The following is a 6141-nucleotide window of genomic DNA, read 5'->3' on the forward strand; positions in this document are numbered from 1 at the left end:
AGGGAGATTGAAACTGACTATCTGAACATTGGTTTCCTGTTTTGTGCTCTTTGACAGTGTGTATCAGACATCTGATTTCAGAGGAAATTGAATTTTAAAAGAAGCCAGGGTTAAATCAAGAGGCTGCCATTTGCCTTCAACATAGTTTTATCCTGAAAAACCTCTCAATATCTCTTAGAGCAGAGGTTCTGAAAGTGTTGCCCCTCAGCTAGCAGCATCAACATTATATTCTGGTGCACTTTAAAATTTGAGATTCTTTTGTTTAAAAATAAGAGGCCGAATAAAGGATTAGATTAGAAGTTGTGTACATCAATGGTACAAGACACACCTGCCATGGTAGAAATACCCAAACAATAAACGTGATGGAAAAAAGTAACTGGGAAAGGAAGAAGCATGGTGGCACCACAAACCTTGTGGCCTTAGGTGCAGCCTGCACTCTTCCTAGTCAGGGACTAGGAAACATACTTTACTCTTCTTCCAAGCTGTAAGTATCACCTGCAAATGGACAGTTGACAGTCACTTAAAGATATCATTTGTGTCCTCCAGAAAGGGTATGTGGGACTTGGTTTGCCACATACCTCACCAGGCCTGTGTCATAATATTTTGTGTCCCTTGTCACCTTCTGTAGGCATTTGATATTGTATGAATAATAAAAAATTCATAAAAATTTAAAATAAAACATTTTTACTCATGTGCTATTTTGATAGTGATGACTCTGATGATAAATGTTTTAATTTTTAATTAATGTATTAAATTCCTAATAAATGACATAATTTTTAAGTAGTAGTGGCTTAGGCCCTGAGTATTTAATTAATTACCCCTAATATTCTAGCATGACTCCAAAGCTTAATCATGCAAGTAATGTTAATTCTTCTTTTCTTCCCCTAAAAGGAATCTGCAGAAGTTTTCACAGGGGTAATTTTCATTCAAATAAAATAAAATTAATACCACTTAGTAGGATTTTCTTTTTGTGTATTTTTAGAGAATTTTTTTTTTTTTCTTACCAGGAAATTAAGCACACTGTGGACCAAAAGCACTATGTAAAACAACTGGTAAATGTCTCATATAAATGATAATTTCAAGTAAAACATCTTATTTTGGCTGTTTCTTCTCTCAAATACTCACACAATTCATTCTATCCCATTAAGAAATGTTAGGGCTGGCTAACCAGCCTTCACCAGGTCAAGAAATCGAGACCATCCTGGCCAACATGGTGAAAACCCGTCTCTACTACAAATACAAAAATTAGCTGGGCGTGGTAGGGGGCGCCTGTAATCCCAGCTATTCAGGGAGCTGAGGCAGGAGAATCGCTTGAACCCGGGAGGCGGAGTTTGCAGTGAGCCAAGATCATGCCACTGCACTCTATCCTTGCGAACTAGCGAGATTCCGTCAAGAAAGAGAAAGAGAGAGAGAGAGAGAGAGAGAGAGAGAGAGAGAGAGAAATTTATCCCCAATATCTGAAGTGTAAACATTCTCAAGCTACAGGAGGTCATATAATCAAGGAGTCCCCAAACCACAGGGGGTACCGGTACTGGTCCTTGGCCTGTTAGGAACCACCCGCAGCACAGCAGGAAGTGAGCTGCAGGCAAGCTAACATTAGCCTGTCAGATCTGCTCTGGCGTTAGATTCTCAGGAGAGTGAACCCTGTTGTGAACTGCGCATGCAAGGGATCTAGGTCGTGTGCTCCTTATGAGAATCTTTCTAATGCCTGATGATCTGCGGTAGAACAGTTTTATCCCCAAACCATACCCCCACCCCATCCGTGGAAAAAATTGTCTTCCACAAAACCGGTCCTTGATGTCAAAAAGCTTGAGGACTCCTGATGTAATCCGTCCTCTGCGGACTAGAGAAGTTTGCTGCGTGTGTAGGGAAAGCACATAGATTTTGGTATCAGGCAACTTGTATTCCAACTCCAGCTCCACGAGTTGTTACTTAACCTCTCCAAGCTCCAGTTTCCTTAACTGAAAATACGGAGAGCTGCATTAACCCCGCAAGATTGTATTAGATGACGTATATTTAATTTATACAAAAATTGCTTGGAACACAGTAAATTCATCTAAAAAATTGACAATTATTATCCTATCTCAACACAGAACAGGCATGCTTTCTAAAACCTTTATAATAGAAACATCTGTTTTTGAACACTTAAAAATAGAATGCTCCAAATAAAACCTGTCTTTTTAGGAATTTACATCGTTACTAACTTATTTGTTGCTATAAATATCTTTCCTACATTTTGTCAAAATAATTCCAGTAGCATTCTCATTTTGTTCCTCTCTTAACGTAACCATCCAACAATTCTAAAGACCCGTTGACTTTCTACACACACTTATTTTTCACTCTCTATTAAAAGAAAATTCTCCTGAGGAAAAAATGCTATTGTGGTTTTATATTTAATTCCTAAAAACAATCTTTGTAAAGTCAGTTCAAAGGTTCTGGAACTTACTAGAATACTTAGTTACTAGGCAAACTTCTCGTTGTATTTTAACAGATATAATCCTACATGGTAAATAATGCTCAGATAGTTTAAGCAATTTGATCAGGGTCGTGGATTCCAGTGCCCTGAGTAAAGAGAATTAAAGTTCAGTTCTGACTCCAAAGACCAGACTAACTTCCAGCACACATGGAAAAGGATTAAGTTGAGACACGCACCTTGTGATTGTGTGTGTGTGTGTGTGATTTTTTTATTTCCTTTCTTAAACATACTTTTTTTCCCTACATAGGTAATTTTCTCCCGTGGTCGGTCTTAATTTGATAATTTTTCAATTCTGCAATTTTCTATAAATGTAGATACAGTTAAGGTAAATTTTATGTATCTAAACTATTACTTTTCCTAAGTAAATTTGTCACAACTTATAAATTTTCTAATTAAAGTTCTAATTCACTCAGTTTTGCTAACATTTGCTTTGACTCAATAAGGATATAAAATAGTGGAATAAATATTCATAATTTCCTTTCTCTCTAGAACAAAATCAGCCCATTTTATCAGAAGTGGAACTTCCTCCCATTTCTTCAGGTTCCTTATCAACATCATATTGTTATGAACCCAGGGGATCAGCGTAAGATAAGTGTCTACCCCTTTGTTCCCACTCTAGTAAGTTTTGCATTTTTAAGGGGCAAGGGGTACAGAATAAAAATATATGCAGTGGCCAGGTACGGTGGCTCACGCCTGTAATCCTAGCACTTTGGGAGGCTGAGGCAGGAGGATCACCTGAGGTCGGGAGTTCGAGATCATCCTGGCCAACATGGTGAAACCCTGTCTCTACTAAAAATATAAGATTAACTGGGGGTGGTGGTGCGTGCCTGTAATCCCAACTACTTGGAAGGCTAAGGCAGGAGAATCACCTGCACCAGGGAGTAGGAGGTTGCAGTGATCCAAGATCCGCCACTGCACTCCAGCCTGGCAACAGAGTGAGACTCCCTCTCAAAAAAAAGTACAGTAACTAGAGGCAAAATGCACCCAAAAGTTCTAACTTTAAAAGTAGGACAGTCTTGTCCGGGCGCAGTGGCTCATGCCTGTAATCCCAGTACTTTTGGAGGCTGAGGCGGGCAAATCACCTGAGGTCAGGAGTTCGAGATCAGCCCGGGCAATTTGGTAAAACCCCGTCTCTACTAAAAATACAAAATTAGCCAAGGGTGGTGACACATGCCTGTAATCCCAGCTACTTGAGAAGCTGAGGCAGGAGAATCTCTTGAACCTGGGAGGCGGAGGATGTGGTGAGCCAAGATCGAACCATTGCACTCTAGCCTGGGCAACAAGAGTAAATCTCTGTCTCACCAAAAAAAAAAAAAAAAAGTAAGACAGTCCAAATATAATAACAAATAACAATAGTAGCAATAGTGACAAATAAGTACTAATTTAATTTAAATCTAACATATATGCCCTAAGTATTTGCTCATATATCATTTCACTTGGCCCTTCAAACAATTCTTTAATGTAGGGGGGAGGATAGAAACCAGTATCTTCATTTAATAAAGGAAATGTAATATGGGTAAATGTAAGGAAGTACTTGCTCAAACTCTAAGCAACCATTTCCATTTTGTTTCATAAAGTGGATTTGTCTTAAGGAGCTTTTTCTAATATGAGGAATAAGTAACCCAAGTTCTTCTCAGCCTTTTGATCAGATCATAAAATTAAAGCTTTTTTGTCTTGTTACAGGACCAATAAATATAGCCACCCAATAAAAAGCCTAGTTTGATTTCCCTTATTTCATCTCCAGGAATAATTAAAAGTCCAAAGAAAGGGAAAAATAACAATTTTATAAGTAATTAAACATATTATTTGTATTTTTTTAAGGAATCTGCCAGCATCTCTCAGAAAGTAACTACAAACCGCTTATATTAAATATATTTAAAGAATTACTTTTTATTTATCTATTATGACTTGCTTTTCATTTATAACAATATGTTATTTATTTTGTTGAAATATAAGGAGAAAAATGAAGTAGTTATACATACCAATCAGGTAAAATGTGTTTATGTATTTACTGGTTCATCGATGAGATATATCTTAGATGTATGTACATTATGTTTTACCAATCTTATTCTTTATATGTATCGTTTTAAATATCTAAGTATGAAAGAGGTAATGAATGGATGTCAAGAGGGTCCCAAGAAAATATACTTGTGTGACATTTGTGAACCACATTGTCAAAGTTAGATATTCCTGAAAAGATTTCTTGTTAGTTTTCCTTCACCTTTCTATCACCAATTGGTTGCAAATTTTTCATCAAATGCTAGACTGGCACTGTATTCCTCTTGAATCAGTAGATACTTTTTTTTATTTCTTTCCAAGAATATAAAGCCCCTCATTCTAAAACCTAAAAGATGAAACAATTTAATGACAGTGTATTTGAGAAAAACCAATAGTCAAGCATATTTGGAAACAGTATATAATATCAACTCATATAATAAATAACAAGATTTTCTGTATTCTTTAAATTTATTTACTATATTAACTTAAATTTGTCATTGCTAATAGAGATCATTTCATTGTTAGAATATAAATTAAAAATATTCTGTATATAAAAAACATGACAGTTTTAGTTTGGCATAAAGATTCTGCTATTTATATAGGGAAGCCCTGCAGAATTAATTGGTTAAAAGACCTGGGACAGTCTTCCTATACCAATGAACAGACACCAAACTTGCCATCATCTTGCTCTACCTCCCTTCCGTTTTACTCCATTGATATAGGAAAGCTAGTTTCCATTTTCATATTAGCCTATAACTTCTAAGGGAAAGTAGTAGATCTTAATTTGAGACTAATGGAGAGTTTTATAAATAGGAAATAGGAAAATTTCACTGTTTTGTAAACATTTGCATTTTTCTTAAAGGAAGAATTATTGAATTTATCTAAGTTTTATAGGGATGTTTGAACATACAAAAATTTAAAAACACTTACTGAGACATATCCTCACTATCAGAATTAAGATATTTTACACTTTTGCCAGTAATATGGAGGCATAGCAGATGATGTGTATGTGAGAGTATATGCATCTATATGCATAAGTTTATTTATATATCATTCTTTGAATACATATTTAAGCTGATTTTTCCCTTATGTTATAATATTGATGATCACCAAAAAACTGAAAACATAGGAAACCGGTGATAATGAAAACAAACAACTACTTTTGTCATAATTTTATGAATAATCAAGTAAAGGAGGTTTAAACTTGCATGAATCAACTAACCAAACTAAATTTGTCAGTTCCCATGAGAAATGGAAGCCTAATCAGTTAGTAGTTTTCATTCTTTGTTAAAATTTTTTCAGTTAATTCCACTGTGTACATCTTCATTGATACATCTTCATTAGTTTCCTAATGATAAATGTTGTTTCTATTTTTTAATTAGAAATATCACAATATTCTTATAATAATTTATTTTATACATATACGAATACATTAATACGACACCTTCCTAAAAGTGAAATTTTGGGGTTAGAGGATATGTACATGAAATTTGTATAATATTTTTGTCACAAACTTTAATACTATAAATTAATAAGTAACACATATGTCACTATAAATTATGAGTATTGTAATTAATACTTAGAGTTCTATATTTTATAACAGTTTTATTTCATACATATATGATCCTAAACATGATTTCGTTTTGCTTGTGTTTATTTCTCTTTAG

General features: G+C 34.9%; 1 protein-coding gene across 1 annotated transcript in view; it reads left to right on the forward strand.

Annotated features, from left to right (window-relative positions):
* The first annotated feature begins 1515 nt into the window (after positions 1 to 1515).
* Positions 1516 to 6141, forward strand: part of LOC105530653 (alpha-S2-casein-like) — a 19544-nt gene continuing 14918 nt past the window's right edge. Inside the window, exons 1-2 of the mRNA XM_011968286.1 lie at positions 1516 to 1574; positions 4298 to 4321. The gene's annotated coding sequence lies outside the window, so the exon portion shown is untranslated. The remainder of the gene's footprint in view (positions 1575 to 4297; positions 4322 to 6141) is intronic.

The sequence above is a fragment of the Mandrillus leucophaeus genome, unplaced genomic scaffold (genome assembly GCF_000951045.1).
Source record: "Mandrillus leucophaeus isolate KB7577 unplaced genomic scaffold, Mleu.le_1.0 Scaffold837, whole genome shotgun sequence".
In the NCBI taxonomy this organism is placed as follows: Eukaryota; Metazoa; Chordata; class Mammalia; order Primates; family Cercopithecidae; genus Mandrillus; species Mandrillus leucophaeus.